Here is a 20371-nt window from a genome sequence, read left to right as displayed (position 1 = left end):
ACCTTGGACTACCATGACGCCCATTTGAACGGTCTTCCCTTCTAATGTGATAGGTACATTGGGAAGAATTCCTAAAGGTCGAGTGGTTTCTCGATAGAAACCTGTAAGGTTTCTCATCTCAGGCAGAAGCAGTGGGGAACCAAGTGCTTCCCAAGCTGTTGAAGAAAGGATACTCACAGGAGATCCCTCATCAATGATTGTACCGGCCATAACCATACGGTAGACTTGGACTATAATTCGAAATGGTATGGAGGCTGGTAACCGAGGATTGACTAGTTGATCCCAATTGAAGGAAACAACTAGGTTGCTTGGAGGTGGGACTGGATAGACAGCCGGATATGATTCTGATGGACTTTCTTCCTGGTGTGAAGGAATGAGAGGGATGCTCACTTGATCATTAGAGTCTATGTTGATGAATAGAATTTGAACAGTGGGATCTTCATTCTTTGTAGTGATAACATCTTTTGAGGAGGTAACTTCTGAAGGCAAAATCGGGTCACTTGTAAGCTGGACCTTTTGACTTTTGTCTAGTTTGGATTCAGGTGTAAGATCATCTAAGGATGGGACTTCTGTAGGCAAAACCGGGTCACTTGTAAGCTGGACCTTTTGAAAGACCGGGTCAACTGTAATCTGTAACTGTGGACTTTCGTTTGGTTTGGACTCAGGTAGTTCATCTTTGATGATAGAGTGGTGCGTAGATGATGAATGTAAATCAACACTCGTTCCGACCAGGAACTGGTCTGGAACAGGCGGAGCACGGCTAGGTTCAGGAAGAGAAGGCTGGACCAAAGAGGAATCATGCTTGATCACTTGGTTAGTGGAGAGATGATCTGTAGTTGCAAAAAGACGCTGATATCCAGCGGGTAGTTGGGGTAAGGGAGCTGACAGACTTTCCAAAAGACGGGAGGCTTCACCCATAAGTGGACAAAGGCGAAGGAGATGATTACCTTCACAAAGTCGACAAGGGAAATGAACCTTCCCTTTTCTCTTACCAGCTGATGAGGTATCGTCGATCTGCGACAACAAGGGGTGAGTCGGGTCACGGGACCATATATCTAGGATCCTGGGAATACCAGGACAATCAGAAAGAAAATGGTCCTCCTTGCATAATCGACAAGGAGACTTAGCCTTCCGCGGAGGAGCAGAAGGTGGTTCCACTTCAGATATTTTCATGGTAGATGTGACCTTTCCCTTAGGAGACTTCTTCGTTTTGGTCTTTTTCTTCTTCTTCTTAGCCACCTGGTTACTGAAATCCAAGGTTTCACCAGGCGAAGTAGAAGATGAGGACGCAGCAATGGGCGAATAAGGGAAGGGGTCCACCTTAGAATCAACATGGTGTTGTTCGGGTGGAGGTGGTGGTGGCGGAACAAGAGTTATTACACTTGAGACCACCGAGTTTGAAAACAACCATACGGGTAAACCAATGGTCAACCCAGGCAAAGACAATGTTGCGATATACTGAACACCGACATTTCCAACAGAAGGAAATGGACGAGGGTTCCCATCAGGAGGAACACCTTGGCCGGTGGGTGCCGGGAAGGCTGCCATCGAACGAGAAATAATCCTACTCAAGCTAACGCAAACAGAATCTAATTGGGTAGATGTTATCGTGGCCAATAAATTTTAAGACACTGAACTTAACCTTTTCATTTTTTAAGAGTCGAGAAAAGGATAAAAGATGACTCTAGTCTCCTTCGAATATTTAATGAGCATGAAGTGACAAGACGCTCACAGGCACCATTTCGTTTAAGGAGTCCGAAAAGGATCAAAAGTGACTGCTCTGGAATTCTAGGTAGAGGGTGTGCCAAACTTTTCGCAAAACCACAAAATACTTTTTAGGGTACGGGTGGTCAATCTTTGTGAATGTTGTGTTCACTGCATTGCGAATCGTAGGGCGGCTGACACGGCTTCCTATGGATAAAGGCTTTATTCCTATAGGGGTCTCCCAATATATACGCGACAGTACGTGGGAGCACAGTCCGTATTGGCACCTATCGTTTCACCGTGGAGGAATCACCCAACCACTCGACGATAAACTACCAGGTTTAAAGACGTCGGAACACGTCTCTAACCTAGACCTCTAGAGTATTTGCGTTATGTTCCAATGCGTTGTTATGTTCATTGAGTTTATTTTAAAGTTTATCTTCGATTATGTTTCAGTTTTTTGGTCCTACCGTATGTGATATCTCCAAAACTTCTTAAATGCAAACTATATGCCAAAATTATATCATTTGATTCGATGAACTCTATCTACAGGAGGGTTGAGATTTTTACACAGACGAAATGATCACTCAACAAACAACAAAGATCCTAATGCAGCTAATAATAAGAAATAAAATTTTTTCTTTTTCTTTTTAATAGCAACAAACAACAACGAATGCTAACTAATATGATGCAAAAGGTTTTTTGTTTTTCTTTCCTTTAAGATGGCATGATGCATTTAAACAGATTTTAAGAGATATGCACAATCCAAGTTCACTCAATGAAATAGAACCAACTCTGAAACACCAAAATGAACTATGCAAGCAAGGAAAAACACAAAGACTTTCACTGAACCATGTAATCTAAGTTCGAATGAAGTCAAGTGAAATCCAAAGAGTTTAGAGGTGAATCACTCAGAGTATAGAAGATCAAGCTTTAACAAATCACTGGATAGGTGCAGAACACAACCAACAAATTGACTGGATAATCAAGAGATAAAAACTTCCCACAGAAGGCTAGACATGCAAAGTCACTAGATGTCCTAGGGCTGAGACGAAAATCAATAGAAATAAGCAAACAACTGAAGGGTAAAGGCTAAGACCAGTCAAGCAGAGGTTCAACACACTTCCAGAGGCTGTAAGAGATATAAAGAGAGACTGAAAGAGCTTTCCACCCACACACAGGCAAAATTTACAGGGCTGGCGCGACTGTCAGCCTGCAACTTGCGCTACCATAGGATTGGCGCGAGTTTCTTTTGAGCAACATGCGCCAACTGGCGCGACTGTCAGAGTAATAACCGCGCCAATTAAGCTTGCCGGCTAGAAAAATAAATGATACGACCTCAGGTCGGGTTGACAGTGCTCAGATGGGTCAAACAGTAAAGAATAAACTCAAAACTGACTCAGGAAGCTCATTCACTCAAGCAAGCAGAAGAAAATTAACATGCAAGACAAATTCCAAAGAGCGCTTCCCCAGTGGAGTCGCCAAATTGTTGGATAGGTAAATCCCCTCTGCGGACAGAGGCGATCCCACTAGCCTAAAACAGAACTAGCCACAATCAAACCACGCTGCTACGCAAGTTCCTAGTTATGCATCAAAGGTGAATTAAGAAGACGAACCTGGAGTCCAACGCTATGATTGAAGCAGAGTTGACATTCCCGCTCCCTTGCTCCAGCAGATCATAAACGGACACCTGCACATGCAAAGGAAGGGACAGATACCAACATAAAATCTACCAAGGCACAACTATATTTCAGTCAGAAAGGAAATAAATCAACACATCACCATAATAGACAATGGGATTGGAACTATAATAGCAGTCGCTCATTAATTAATAATAAACAGGAAAAGTTACAACCATGGTTCTGACGTTGAACCTCTCCTAGCTGGGCGAGTAACTATATGTGTCTTGCAATGCATCTCCTCTCCGGCAGCATAACCTCTCTAGCATTCACTAGCATTCCTCCAAGAACTCAAGAACTCAACATCTGGCACTCCATGACTAATGACTCTCACTCTAGCTTGTCAAATGCATAAGGACAAGCTTATATAGATGAAGAAGGGAGGAGGATACGATGAACCGGGACACCTATTGTGGATTAACATTATCCCCAAAAGCCATTAAAGATGGAGATAGGATAGAGCTCGACATAAGACTGATTTTTTATCCTCAAAAAGCTCCATGTAATGAAGGAAACAACAGTCGGACGTGCCTTAAGGCAAAAAGCATGACCAAACTTGGTTGGCGCGACTGCTGCTCTAAGACAGAGCGCCAATGATCGAGCCTTCTTTTGAGGATCTCTATGATTGGCGCGGGTAAGATACTGTGGACATGCGCCAATGGAAAAAGAGCACTTTTCAGGGATAATCTGTAGAAGGTGTCTTCAGGGAACATGAAGTACATACTCCGGGGAACATAATGTGAGTGTGTTTAGACTTTGTCACTTCTTATAACTCCCGGGATGAGTCCTCCAAGGTACGACAAGAGGAGTAACAGGGATGGTGACAAATTACTGTGTAACACCTCTCATCCCTTCATGGAACTAATTCTAAGTGTGGAAGGCCATTCAATGTCATCATTAATGACAAAACCTCCTTCATCTTCCTATAAATTGACCACTCATCTATGTGATCAGGGGCTAGATTATATTGAATTGTAAGGAGATAATGCTGCTATGAGACTTGACTTTGGAGCAAATGATGTGATCCCACAAGCTTGTATTGATTTGATGTGATGTCAATGGGATCCAGGCTAAAGGAATGTATCTGAATTGGACACTGATGGTTGTTGTGGTAACATGCATATTCATTATTTATAATTTTCATTTTTCATTTAAAAATCACTGAAAAATATATAAGGCACAAAAGAGGCAATGCAATAATTTCATATTGAAGCATATTGAAATAAAAGGGGCAATGCAATAATTGCACATTGAAAGAAAAAGAAAACAAGTATTAAAGATTTGGCCATAGTTCAGCGATGCAATTAAGTCGTAATCACAAATCACATTGGAAGCAGTTATATATGAAGTGCTACCTCTGCCGATTGCGAATTTCGATGGGCGGACCCGATACATATATATGCACCGTGTTTAATAGTCCCAGCGGGTCTACTTATCACAGAGTTTATGTACATTGGTTCTGCCGATTGCGATTTGCGATGAGCAGACCCAAAACAAATATACATTATGTTCAATAATCTTGGTGGGTCCGTCTTACAACAAAGCTTATGTATGTTGGTTCCGCCGATTGTGATTTGCGATGATGGGCCGAACCCGATATTTTATATATTATGTTTAATACTTCCAACGCATCCGTCTTATCGTGGATTGTAAAGGTTTAGATTGATATAACATTTGAAAGGGTCGATTGCAATTTGCAATGCGAAGTCAATGGAGTGCTAAATGGGTGGATCCAACGGATTTATGAAGCAAAATTAATTCTTTTTGAGTTTCGTATTAATCAAGGGTTTACGTTAATTTTGCGGTGTAAAGGGAAAAATCAGTATTAGAGTCGAATCCGAAGAAGTAGGAAATTGGTGTTGTTTCCTTTATATTTTGGCCAATAAAAATGCCTGATATATACGTAAGCCCAGACCTATGCATGGCTAACACACTTTATCACAATTAAAATGGATTAATCATTATTTAAGAATATACAGAAGAACTCAGCGGGCGATTAACAGAACAAGTTAGCAGTTATCCTCGTCTTCTAGTTCAATTATTTCTTGTTATTTGATGTTCTTTGAGGTGTCTTTTACCCTCTGTAAAATTCTATAATAGTTTTTACTTCATATAGTTAGAGAAGGAGTTAAATAATTTGGGCAATTTCAGAAATCAACAACAGTTCCACAATGTATAAAAAGATGAAAATTTACAAAGAAGAGGTTCAAATTTTGGAGAACCTGGAGACTAAGCCATTGTATTCCTGATATATATGTTTATTAATGAAAGAATCAGAAGTTTCCATGAATTGTTGGGTATAATTTTGTAACTTCTATGTCATGTGTCATCCTATGTTTTCTTCTTTGAAGTATAGTAATGAATATACATGTCTTTATTTGCTTATGTAGATAAAGTTAAAATCCCTTAAAAGAGCGCTCCTATGCTTGAAGTTTTCATCTTACTTTCTAAGTTATAGATAATAGTTTCTGTGTAAGGCAACATATTATCTTTAACTTCTCCAAGGATCATAGATAATAGTTTCTGTGTCAAGAAACATATTGTCTATGATTCAGTTCTCATTTTCATAATTCTTCTAAGAGACGGATAGTAGGTTCTGTGTTAAGCAGCACATTATCTTAAACTTCTCCTTCAAGCTTTCTTCATTCATCATTTATATCTGGCAACAAATGGCATTCTGAGATTTTCTGGTCACATATGTATTAAGGGTTAAAGACCAAGTTTTCCAAGTCCTTCATTTAAGAATACAACAAACAATAAAGTGACAAATAAGTGACAACAAACAATAATCATTAATGTCTTAAGCACAATTTCTCCATAGCCAGGAAATTGGTTTCTTAAGGTACAACATTAATTGGTGCCATTGCCGAGGATCGGAAACAAGAACACTTTTCCCTAGTTTTTTCAATATTTTCCTATAGTTGTTTAGTGAGGAGAAATATTTGGCTTTTCTGAATCAAAGCAATAACTCTGGCTTCAAGAAGACCCCATACAAGATCAAACACCTCACAAAAGAAGGTTCAAGCTCCTTCAGATCCTGAAAGGCTAGTTTCTAGGAGGGTTGAAAAGTCTAAGATCCCAATTGCACCAATCCCTACATTGTCTGCATCAGGCAGCAACTTATCCAAACATTCATCTGATAAAGACTCATATTTTTCATCATCTTCATTTCAAGAACCTAACTGTCAAGAGAAATCTTTAGAGTCTGTTACTTTTCATTTACCTGCTATAATTATTCAACGTGAACCAATAACCAGATTATCACTTCTGCACACTCCTTTTACTTCTAAGTCAGGTTCTACATTTGTTGGTAATCAAGGTTCAATGAACATGGTAGTACCTGCATTTTTTATGAATAGGTATGCACCACTTCAATTGCCACAACTGTTAAACTAAATGCCATAGGAATACCTCAAGATTCTTCCTTGTTTTATGAGGGAAGATGAACAAACTACAGAGAATCATGTGTCAGTATTTTGCAATTTTGTAGAAAAAAAAAATGTTGAACATGTAGATGTTGTTCTAAGACTTTTTGTTCAGTCCTTAGATGGAGAAGCAAGGAAATGGTTTAGAGGACTTCCCAATAATTCTATTCCTTCTTGGGAAGAGATGGAATGTTTATTCATTCAGAAATGTGGAGAAAAAAGAGATCGTGGGTATTCATTAATAGAGTTTAATGCCATAAAGAAAAACTCTGACGAAACTGTGGTTGAATTTGTCATAAGGCTTAACAAATTGTACAATAGTCTTCTTGTGGAGATTAAGCCTCCTCCTGCTGGTGCGAAAGCAACTTTTTCTGGGACTTTTGAATCAAGCTTTGGATTCACATTAAGGGAAAGAAGATCTCCAACCATTGATGAAATCCAAACATGTGCATTAGAGATAGAAGAAAATCCGGTGAATGCAGGAAAAGCACTAGAGGCACAGCCTATCCAAGACAAGGGAAAGGAAAAGATGGAATACTCTCAAAGTCAAGCATTGGAGGATATGTGTAATGTAATTAAAACTTTGGCAGATAAGTTAAATAAATTAGAGTTAGAAAATAAGAATTTTTAGAAGCAAACACAACATAATAAGAACTTTAATCCCTAATACAGAAGACAACCTTTGCAAATCTTGCAAAGGGAAAGAAAATATCAAAATCAAATTCGAGCACCATTATATATAGAAGCAGATCCTGGTGAAGAACAGGAGCAACCTGAAGATCAAATTTCTACATTATATGCAGTAGATGAAGATGAACTTGGTATCGAAGAAGAAGACTATGAATATGATGAAACATATGCCATTCATGATGAAAATAAAATTGATGAATATTGGAAGCAATTCTCTGATTTTATGTAAGCTCAACTACATAAGAAATATGACTTGAGATCGAGAAAAAGATCAAGAAATCAAGAAAATGAAAGTGAGAAGCAAGTTTCAACTTCCTCACCAAATGCGACTCCACAAGAATCTCAGCCTGCAAAACAGGTGAATAAAGGAATGTAGCAACAGAACGCAAATGGCAAGACACAAATACTTCAAGGTCAATCTTCTCAAGATCAAACTGAAAAAATTCCTTTAGAGAAATTTTTTCAATTCCTCAAATAATTCCAGTCATGAAGAAATGTGAAGATGAGAACAAAAGGACTACAAAACAGGGTCACTTATTTAGTCTTACTAAGGAGTTGGAAAAGGTAATAATTCAAGTTCCTCTTACAGAATTGGAAAAAACATCAAAAGGAGATTGTGAGTTTATTAATTTAAAAGAAAATGAGCGTATAAAGAACACTGTAAATCTCAAAGAAGATAAACCAGTAGTGGTTTTTGGTCCACATGTAGAGGAAGTAGATTCTTCAACACCTCCTTTTTATATTTCCTTATTGGTCCATGATTTCCTCCTACATAGTTGTATGTTTGATTCGGGAGCTTCACATAATCTTATTCCTTTGTCAGTGATGAATCAACTAAATCTACAAGTGACCAAACCTTATAGGGACTTGTATTCTTTTGATTTTAACAAATTCAAGTGTCTGTGGGTTATTAAGGATCTGGCAGTGTCACTAGCCCCAATTCCAGCTAGAAGCTTGGTCATGGATGTAGTAGTAGCAGATATCCCTACTAGATTTGGAATGCTTCTATCTAGGTCCTGGGGGGCTAAATTGGGTGGTGTTTTGAAACTAGATTTTACATATGCTGTTATACCGATTTTTGGTGGGGAAGGGAGGAGATTGTGCAGAGAAACTAGATTTGTAAAAACAATTACAAAAAATGAAGAAAGTAATTCACCTGTATATAGCCAGGAGAAGGATGATTTTGATTGTTTCACACTGCATTATAATGCAAAGTTGGCTGAAGATAATCAGAAGCAACTTGCTTCAGCTAATGTAATTACAGAGTTGTAAACTGAAGGAGTGTGGAAATGCTTCTTTGATGGAGCTTGTTCCAAGGAAGGAACATGTGCTGGTTTTCTTCTAATTGTGCCTGGAGGTAATATGTTCCCTTTTTATTTCAAATTAGAGTTCGAGGCAACAAACAATGTGTCAAAATATGAGTCCTTGATTATTCCTCTACAAACAGCTAAACAGATGGGAGTTAAGTCAATTTCTACTTTTGGAGATTCAGATGATTATTACGAAAATAAAAGATCACTTCCAAAAAAAGCACCCTAGGCTTAGGGCATACACAAATGAGGTATGGGATTTGATTGAGAAATTTTTCAAAGCTTTTGACATTCAGATTATTCCAAGAGATGAGAATAGATTAGCAGATTCATTGACTATAGTTGCTAGTACTTTCAAGCCTCCTATTAATCCAAGACTAAGATATGAGGTAGAAATGAGGCACAGGCCCCCTATTCTTGATAATGTCAAAAATTGGCAATTTTTTTAATATCATCAGTAGATTAAAGAGTTTTTTACTATGGTTGAAGACTTTGAGGGCATAGAAATTGATCAGGATGAAGAAGAGACAACAGAAATTCCAGAAGTCAGTGGTTTAAAAGATTCAATAGAAAATCAGAAGATCTTTCAATTGAAAGATAATATTCTGCCAAAGGGACTTGTTCCTCTTGAAAGGCTTTTTAATTCCAATGATGTGGTTGTTAACTCGGGGAAGATTTCACAAGATGAACATATTCAGGACCACAACATTGGAACACAAGAGAAACCCAAGATAGTAAAATTGTACAGTGGGGTTTCACCTAATTTTCAAGAGAGATATATTAAACTTTTCAAGAATTGTGTTGATGTCTTTGCATTGTCCTATGAAGATCTCAAAACCTATGATGTAAATATTATTCAGCACAAGATTCCCTTGAAGGAGGGAATTAAACCCTTCAAACAGAAGCTTAGACAGATAAATCCTTTGCTTCTACCATCAATTGAAAAGGAGGTCAAAAAATTGCTTGATGCCAAAATAATAGTTTCGCTCACATATTCTGATTGGGTGGCTAATTTAGTGCTTGTGAGAAATAAAAATGGAGAAATAAGGTTATGCATGGACTTCTGAAATCTCAACAGGGCTTCTTTGAAAGATAACTATCCATTGCCTAAAATGGATCATGTATTGCAAAAGGTGATGGAACCTTTTAGAATGTCAATGCTCGATGGATTTTCTGGGTATAACCAGGTGGCCGTGAATAAGGAAGATAAAAAAAGGATGGAATTCACAACTCCTTGGAGAACCTTTATCTATTCCAGAATGCCTTTTGGATTGACGAACATAGGTGCTACGTTTCAGAGGGCTATTGACATTACTTTTGTGGGAGATAAATGTGTAGTAATATATTTGGATGATATTACTGTTTTCTCAAAGTATGATGAAGAACATTTGGACCATTTGAAAAATACTTTCGATAAATGTAGAAGATTTGGGCTTTCCCTGAATCCCAAGAAATCCATTTTTGCTTTGGAAGAAGGAAAACTATTGGGGCACATTGTTTCCAGAGATGGATAAATATAGATCCGGCCAGAGTACAAGCCATGCAAAAAATACCATTGCCTAGAAGGAAAAATTATATGCAATCATTTTTCGTAAAGATTAACTTCCTAAGACAATTTGTGTAGAACTATGCAGAAATCGTGAAAGAAATCATTGATATGCTGAAGAAGGAGAATGAAGTGTGTTGGACCAAGGAAGCTAAGGAATCATTTTCCAAGATTAAAGAGGCATTACAGGTAGCTCCAGTCCTAGTCAACCCTAATTATGAAAACCCTTTCCAAGTTTTTTCATTTGCGTCCTCAAATTCAATAGTTGTTGTCTTATTGCAGAAAAATGATGAAGAGAAAGAACAACCAATCACATTCTTCAGTAAGATTCTCAATGACGCTGAGCTTAAATATAATATTCTTGAGAAACAGGTATATGCTTTGGTAAAAGCCCTAAAATCTTTTAGAACTTATGTGCTACATTAACAAGTCATTGTTTATGTGCCAAATGTTGTAGTAAAAGATGTATTAGTACAGGCCGACGTAGAAAGCAGAAGAGGAAAATGGATAGCCAAGATCCAAGAATATGACTCAGACATAAAACCCACAAACTTGGTGAAAGGACAAGGATTGGAAAAATGTTAACAAAATCAAAATTTCAAGAATTGGGAATCAACCTGCTGACACATGTGAATGAAGGAGCAGCTGAAGAAAATGAAGGAAAGCAAGGTCCGGGTATGAAGATCAGGTATAAGTTTTTGTGTTCAGAATGGTGCATATAATTCATTATTTGTGGTTTCTTTCCTGCCCCCAATCTCTAGATAGAACAAGGTATAGAGCACTAAAGATCAAAGCACGACCATATATGGTTGTGGAAGGCAATTTATACTAGAAGGATCATGTTGGAATTTTATTACTATGTTTGACAAAGGATGAGTTTACAAGAACAATCAAAGATTATCATGATGGGTTATGTGTAGGACATTACAGTTGGAAGATGACTGCACATAAATTTCTTCACGTAGTGTTTTATTGGCCTACTTTATTTTGTGATACATATAAGTTTGTTGCAAGTTGTCAGAAGTGTCGGCTTTTTGTTGAGAAAAAGTGATTGGCTCCTTTACCTTTGATTCTAGTTTTCATAGAGGAACCATTCACCCAATGGGGATTGGATTTTGTCAGAGAGATCAATCCACCTTCAAGTGGACAACACAAGTGGGTTCTCATAGCAACTGATTATTTGACCAAATGGGTAGAGGCAATCCCTACCAAGAAAGAAATTGATCATATAGTAATGAGGTTCCTGGAGGAGAATATTTTTAGTAGATTTGGATGCCCCATCAAAATTATAATTGACAATGCTTAGGTCTTCAATTCAAGTAATTTTATTGTCTTTTGTCACAAGTATAATGTTATTTTGTCCCATTCAACAGCTTACCATCTACAGGGAAATGGATTAGTTGAATCTACTAACAAAACTTTGATGAATATCCTTAAGAAAACCATTGTAGAAAATCAAAGAGACTAATATTCTAAGTTAAAGTTTGCTCTATGGGATGGTAGAGTAACTACAAGAAGATCTATAGGGAAGTCACCTTTTGAACTAGTATATGGGACTCGGGCCTTATTTCCAAGTCAACTTGTTGAGCCGATGATTGCAATGATTCAGGAGGTGAAAGAAGAACCAAATGCTTTGATAAGAAGAATGAATAAAGTGGTGGAGCTAAGAGAGAACACGGAAAAGGTAAGAGACAACTTGATTATGCATCAATCCAAGATGAGAAGTATTTTTGACAGAAAAGCCAAGGAAATTGACTTTAAAGTTGCAGATTTAGTGTTAAGATGGGATACCAAGAGAGAAGATAAAGGTAAGCATGGGAAGTTTGATCCTCTCTGGTATGGCCCTTTTATAATTGTTGAAGCAAGATCCAATAACACTTTCATTGTTGAGAATCTTTATGTTGAAACTCTACAGTTGCCAGTCAATGGGTAGTACCTCAAGCATTAATTCCAGTTCTGAAGAATAATAGTCTTTCATTGTAAATACTGGAGTGAAATCAATGTACAAATTCCATAGAATTTAAACTTATGCAAAGAAATATATGACTCCATGCTCGAGGTGAAGGCACTAATCTGTGGTTCTTAGTAATTTTGTGGCAAAAGCACTATCCCCAGGTAGAGCCAGAAGAGGCATTCTAGGTAGCTCTAGTTCCATTCAGCCCTAATTATCAAAAGCCTTTCCAAGTTTTTTCATTTGCGTCCTTAAATTCAATAGCTGTTATCTTATTGTAGCAAAATGATGAAGAGAAAGAACAACCAGTTGCATTATTTAGCAAGATTCTTAGGGACGCTGAGCTTAAATATAATATTCTTGAGAAAAGGGTATATACTTTGGTAAAAGCCCTTAAAGCTTTTAGAACTTATTTTCTTCATTCACAAATCATTGCTTACATGCCAAATGCTGCAGTAAAAGATGTATTAGTACAGGCTGACGTGGAAGGCAGAAGAAGAAAATGGATAACCAAGATCCAAGAATATGACTTGGACATAAAACCCACAAAGTTGGTGAAAGGACAAGGATTGGAAAAAATGTTAACGGTATCAAACTTTCAGGCATTCGGAATCAACATGCTGACACATGTGAATGAAGGAGCAGTTGAAGAAAATGAAGGAAAGCAATGTCCAGGTATGAAGATCAGGTATAAGTTTTTGTGTTCAGAATGGTATAAGCATATAATTCAATATTTGTGCTTTCTTTCCTGCCCCCAATCTCTAGATAGAACAATGTATAGAGCACTAAAGATCAAAGTGTGGCCATACATGATTGTGGAAGGCAATTTATACTGGAAGGATCATGTTGGAATTTTATTACTATGTTTAACAGAGGATGAGTTTACAAGAACAATAAAAGATTATCATGATGGGTTATGTGGAGGACATTACAGTTGGAAGATGATTTCACATAAAATTCTTCAGACATGATTTTACTAGCCTACTTTATTTTGTGATACATATAGCTTTGTTAGAAGTTGTCAGAAGTGTCAGATTTTTGCTAAGAGAAAAAGATTGGCTCCTTTATCTTTGATTCCAATTTTCATAGAGGAACCATTCAGACAGTGGGGATTGGATTTTGTTAGAGAGATCAATCCACCTTCAAGTGGACAACATAGGTGGATTCTCACAGCAACTGATTACTTCACCAAATGAGTAGAGGAAATCCCTACCAAGAAAGCAATTGATTAGATAGTGATGAAGTTCCTAGAGGAGAATATTTCCAGCAGATTTGGATGACCCAACAAAATTATAATAGGCAACGCTCGGGTCTTCAATTCAAGTAAGTTTATTGATTTTTGTCACGAGTATAATGTTATTTTGTCCCATTCAACAGCTTACCATCTGTAGGGAAATGGATTAGCTGAATCTACTAACAAAACTTTGATGAAGATCCTTAAGAAAACCATTTCAGAAAATCAAAGAGACTAGGATTCTAAGTTAAAGTTTGCTCTATGGGCTGCTAGAGTAACTATAAGAAGATCTACATGGAAGTCACCTTTTGAATTAGTATATGGGACTCAGGCTCTATTTCCAAGTCAACTTGTGAAGCCGGTGATTGCAATGATTTAGGAGGTGAAAGAAGAGCCAAATGCTTTGATAAGAAGAATGAATAAAGTGGTGGAGCTAAGAGAGAACATGGACAAGGTAAGAGAAAACTTGATTATGTATCAATCCAAGATGAAAGGTATTTTTGACAGAAACTCCAAGGAAATTGACTTTAAAGTTGTAGATTTAGTGTTGAGATGGGATACCAGGAGAGGATAAGGGTAAGCATGGGAAGTTTGATCCTCTCTGGCATGGACCTTTTAGAATTGTTGAAGCATGATCTAATAACACTTTCATTCTTGAGAATTTTGATGGTGAAACTATACAGCTTCCTGTCAATTGGCAGTGCCTCAAGCATTACTTCAACCTCTGAAGAATAATAGTCTTTCATTGTAAATACCAGAGTGAAATCAGTGTATAAATGCCATAGAATTTAAAATTATTCAAAGCAATATATGACTCCATGCCTGAGGTGAAGGCACTAATCTGTGGTTCTTAGTGCTTCTGTGGCAAAAGCACTATCCCCAGGTGGAGCTAGATGTTGTAACATGCATCTTCATTGTTTATAATTTTCATTTTTCATTTAAAAATCACTGAAAAATAGATAAGGCACAAAAGAGGCGATGCAATAATTGCATATTGAAGCATATTAAAATAAAAGGGGCGATGCAATAATTGCACATTGAAATAAAAAGAAAACAAGTATTAAAGAGTCGGCCATAGTTCAATGATGCGATTAAATTGCAATCACAAATCACAGTGGAAGCGATTATATATGAAGTGCTACCTTCGTTGATTGCGATTTGTGATGGGTGGACCTGAAATATATATGTACCATGTTTAATAGTCCCAGCAGGTCCACTTATCGCAGAGTTTATGTACATTAGTTCCACCAATTGTGACTTCTGATGAGCGGACCCAAAACAGATATACATTATGTTTAATAATTTGGGTAGGTCAACCATACAATAGAGCTTGTGTATGTTGGTTCCACCGATTGTGATTTGCAATGATGGGTCAGACCCGATATTTTATATATTATGTTTAATACTTCCAACGCGTCTGTCTTATCGCAGATTGTAAAGGTTTAGATTGATATAACATTTGAAAGGGCCCATTGTGATTTGCGATGTGAAGTCAATGGAGCGCTAAACGGGTAGATCTGACGGATTTATGAAGAAATTTTATTTTTTTTTGAGTTCCGTATTAATCAAAGCTTTACGTTAATTTTGTTGTGTAAAGGGAAAAATCCGTATTAGAGCCGAATCCAAAGAGGAAGGCAATTGGTGTTGTTTCCTTTCTATTTTGGCCAATCAAAATCCTTGATACATATGTAAACCCAGATTTACGCATGGATAACACAGTTTATCACGACTAAAATTGATTAATCATTATTTAAGCATATACATAAGAACTCAGTGGCCGATTAACAGAGCAAATTAGCAGTTATCCTCATCTTCTAGTTCTGTTATTTCTTCTTATTTGATGTTCTTGGAGGTGTCTTTTACTCTCTATAAAATTATGTAATGGTTTTTACTTCATATAGTTAGAGAAGCAGTTAAATAATTTGGGCAGTTTCAGAAATCAACAACTCTTCCACAATGTATAAAAAGATGAAAATTTTCAAAGAAGAGGTTCAAGTTTTGGAGAACCTAGAGACTAAGCCACTGTATTCATGGTATAGTTGTTGATTAATGAAAGAATTAGAAGTTTCCATGAATTGTTGGGTATAATTTTGTAACTTCTCTGTCATGTGTCATCTTATGCTTTCTTCTTTCAAGTATAGTAATGAAGTTGCACGTCTTTATTTTCTTATGTAGATAAAGTTAAAATCCCTTAAAAGAGCACTCCTATACTTGAAGCTTTCATCTTCCTTTCTAAGTTATAGATAATAGTTTTTGTGTAAGGCAACATATTATCTTTAACTTCTCCAAGGATTGCAGATAATAGTTTCTATGTCAAACAACATATTGTCTATGATTCAGTTCTCATTTTCATAATCCTTCTATGTGACGGATAGTAGGTTCTATTTTAAGAAGCATATTATCTTAAACTTCTCCTTCAAGCTTTCTTCATTGATCATTTATATCTAGCAACAAATTGCATTCTGAGATTTTCAGGTCACATATGTATTAAGGGTTAAAGACCAAGCTTTCTAGTTCCTTCATTTAAGAATACAACAAACAATAAAGTGACAAATAAGTGATGACAAACAATAATCATTAATGTTTTAAACACTATTTCTCCACAGCCAGGAAATTGGTTTCTTAAGGTACAACAATTGTAATTCCTTCTTCTATCTAAATAAAGGATTTGAGCCTTTTCCCTATGTTGTGCTCTTTCATAACGCTTATATGTATGATTTGCTTCTAATTCCTTTCTTTTATGTTCAATGGATCGTATGCTTTGATCATTTTTTGTCTTTCGTTGTGTTTATAGGGTACTTCTCAAGCGGATTAAGTACGGGAAGGAGCGACGGAATCGATACAAGGGAGACGAGTGGAAAACAAGACTATCGATAGGCCTTCTATCCTCTCTTCTTATCTATTATTCATAGGGAAAGTTGAAAACACTTTAAACTCTTGTTCTAGGCACAACTACTTGTCTAGTGAATTAGTGTTTATCCATACATGCTAAATTCTCCAAAACAAATTGGCAACAATCAACGATTGATGGGTGGTTTAGCTCATTTGAATAATCTTCAATGTCATCTGGAATATGGGAATGATGATGATAATATTCCCATGATTCCTCTCCTGTCATCATTGAGTTTTCATAAACACAATCGAATCTGAGCAAAATCTGTCAAGTATTGAAGAAACAATTTCTATTAACATTTCTACCAAGCCTAATATTGTAGAGAACATTCATATTGGCAAATATTGTTCTCCATTGGAACTTGATAATTACCGTGCTCTTTTTCGTGAATCTAGAGATATTTTTGCATGGTCGTACGAGGAGATGCCAGGAATTGACTCTAGTATTGTTGAATACGAAATCAAAATGTACCCTGATGTCAAGCCAGTTCAACAGTGGCTTCGACTTGTTCATCTAAAGAAAGCTGCTACAATTAAAGCAGAAGTTGAAAAAATTTTGTGGGCTGGTTTCATTTACCCTATTCCTCTAACTGACTGGGTTTCCAACATTGTACCTGTGATGAACAATCAAGGAACAATACAAGTGTGTGTCGATTATAGGGATGTAAATCAGGCATGTCTAAAGGACAATTATCCTACACCTTTTATTAACCAGATTATTGACGAATGTTCCAGATGCGAAATATTCTCATTTATGGATGGATTTTCTGGCTACAATCAAATCAATATACGCCCAGAGGACAAATCAAAAACATCTTTTATTTGTCCATGAGGCACATTCGCTTATAGGAAACTCCCATTCGGTTTGAATAATGTTGGGGCCGCATTTTAGAGGCAAATGAGTTATGCGTTCCATGACATCAAGCACATTGTTCAACCTTACCTTCACAATTTACCTGCTCATTCAGGAAAGCAGACTGATCACCCGCAACATTTAAGAGCAATATTTTTACGGTGTCGACACTACAATATTCTACTCAATCCACACAAATGTGTGTTTTGTGTTGGTTCTGGTCACTTGCTTGGATTTATAGTGTCTCGAGAGGGGATTCGACTGGATTCATTAAAGGTTCAGGCAATTCTAGTTTTTCCTCCACCTTCAAATCTTTTACAATTACAGAGACCTCAACGGAAAGCCAACTTTCTAGGGAGGTTCATTCCTAATTACGCTAAAATGGCTAAAGGTTTTACAAGTCTTTTGAAAAAGGAGATACCCTTTCATTGGGATCAGGTTTTGCAAGCTTCATTTGATGCTCTTAAAGGTACCCTGATTAGAGCTTCATTAATGTATTCTCCAAATTACCAAAATGACTATTACCTGTATCTCGTTACTGCAGATACAACCATTAGCATGGATTTAGTCCAGAAAGAAAATAGGATTGAACATCCTATTTATTAGTTGAGTCGTAATCTCAACGATACCAAAAGTATGTACTCTTATGTCAAAAAACTAGCTTTGGCAGTTGTGCAAGTTGTTCAAAGATCTCGCCACTATATCTTGTTACAGAAAACAACTGTCATTTCAGATTGCAACCCTATGACATAAAATTTTTCACATTAATTGTTGGGGGGGAAATATTCAAAATGGATAGTTATTGTATAGGATTTTGATTTAGAATTCATCAAGTCTAAATCAAATAAATCTCTAGTTTTTGCTGAGTTACTATGTGACCTTCCCTCGACCTCCATTGATTCAACATCTAAAACATCAATTTTGGATGAGTCTCTGTTCCTAATTTCATCATCTGATTCCTGGTATCGAGATATATTGATTTATCTCCAAACCCAAACTTTCTGGCAAGATACCTCTCGCTCGCAACAACGACGTATTCATTACCAAGCCAAAGATTATCTGATCATTAGCGACAAACTTTACCGTCGTGGTATCAATATGGTTTTACAGAGGTGCCTCACGCATGAGGAGGCTGAGAAAACATTGAATGATTATCATTCAGTTGCCTGTGGTCGACACTTATCCAGATATGCAACCGCACAAAGAATTCTTCGTGATGGTTACTTTTGGCCAACTATATTTAAATATTGTATTATTGCTATCAGAAGCTGTCATGCATGCCAGATATATGACCAAGAAACCAGATTACCACTTGCACCATTTCATCCCGCCTTTGCTATTGGCCCATTCGCCAAATGGGGCATTGACTTTATGACATGTAACCCCACCTCGGTCGGGGGGCATGGGTATATTATAGTCATCGTTGACTATTTTACCAAATGGTTCGACGTGATGCCAACATTGAACAATAGTGGTGAAATGGCTACTCTTTTCTTTTTTAACCATATGGTTGCTCGATTTGGTGTACCACAATCCATAGTTATAGATGACGGGTTGTATTTTCGCAATCACATGATGGCTGAGTTGACTGCTAAGTTAGGACTGTCACATGATAGTTTTACTCCATATTACCCGCAATTGAATGGACAAGTTGAGGCCATCAACAAGGTCTTGAAGCGAATGTTGCAAAGAATTATAGGTGTTCATAAAAGAAACTGGCACTTAATCTTGTACTCTACCTTGTGGGCATATCAAACCTCGGTGAGACATGCAACTGGATTTACACCCTTTCAGTTGCTGTATAGTTTGGAAGCAATCTTACCGATACAATGTGAAATTTCATCGCTCAAACTCGCAATTGACCTATTACCCGACACTTCTGAAGAAGAAGCGAGTTTCTTGGAATTAATCCATCTGGATGAAACCCATCGTAATGCCGCATTAGCTAACAAAGAACATAAGAAACGTATTAAGGTGAAATATGATAGGAATGTCAAACCTCGTATCTTCCCAAACAAAGACCTAGTCTTGCTTTACGATTAGGAAGCTAATAAACTTGGAGATGGGAAATTCGAACCAATGTGGATGGGTCCTTATGTTGTCAAGCATGTTTTGGAAAAAGGACCCTACGAGTTAGTAGACTATGATGGGATTCCATTATCGTAGCCCTAAAATGGGTTGTACCTTAAATGTTACTATGCTTGATTAAGTGTAGTAAAACTCATTGTATATATGCTTTCATTGCATGTGTGTGTGTGTGTCTTTTAGAGATTTTTATCTGGTTAGTAATTCACTTTGCATTTGTTGCAGATGCTGGAGTCTTTGGAACCTTTTGTTGGTTACGCCGATGGTGCTATTCGTAATACACAAAATTTTCTTTCTGTAGCATGGGCCATTTTCGCTCCAAGTGGTGAGTTAGTGAGTTTTCAATGGATTTGTATTGGTTGATCAACGAAAAATATCGCTGAGTATAGTGTGTTTATTGAACTACTCTCTGATGCCATTTCACTTGGCATTTGCCGAATCATCGTTAGGCTAGGCTCACAACTCATTGTACTACAACTAACAAACATTTATATTGTCTGACATCCAACAATTTTCCATATGTTCCTTAGAGTTCGCATTTTGGAAAGACATTTGGAACACATTCAATATCAACACATTTCTGGAAATCTTAACACATTAATTGATTCTCTAGCGAATTATGTGTTAAACAAACAGTTGCGAAATATGTAGAAGTAATATTTTCGATTCATATCATCAGTTGAATAGGATTGCATATAACCATAAAAAACTTTGAAAGTAAAATAGATAGGTGTTTTAAAAGTTTTTACAAAATTTTTTCCCAAGATACATTTCATCATCTGACCCAAAAAGTCAAAAATGCATAGAAAATATCATAAGTAGATGTAGTGGGGCTCATGGTAACAGGTCATAGCCTGTGCTATCATGCACAAAAGCCTAGACCAATGGTTAGGAACACCAATAGTGTGGCATTGCACCCTCATAGGTAGCTCCTCGATCCAGATATCCAGAATACCAAGGGTTAATCCCTCTATGTGATCCTGCAACTCTGCTAAGGTCTCA

The sequence above is a fragment of the Pinus tabuliformis genome, chromosome 5_1 (genome assembly GCF_031772625.1).
Source record: "Pinus tabuliformis cultivar Carrire ecotype Pingquan chromosome 5_1, CPIR1, whole genome shotgun sequence".
Lineage (NCBI taxonomy): Eukaryota > Viridiplantae > Streptophyta > Pinopsida > Pinales > Pinaceae > Pinus > Pinus tabuliformis.
This window is presented reverse-complemented; position numbering follows the sequence as displayed.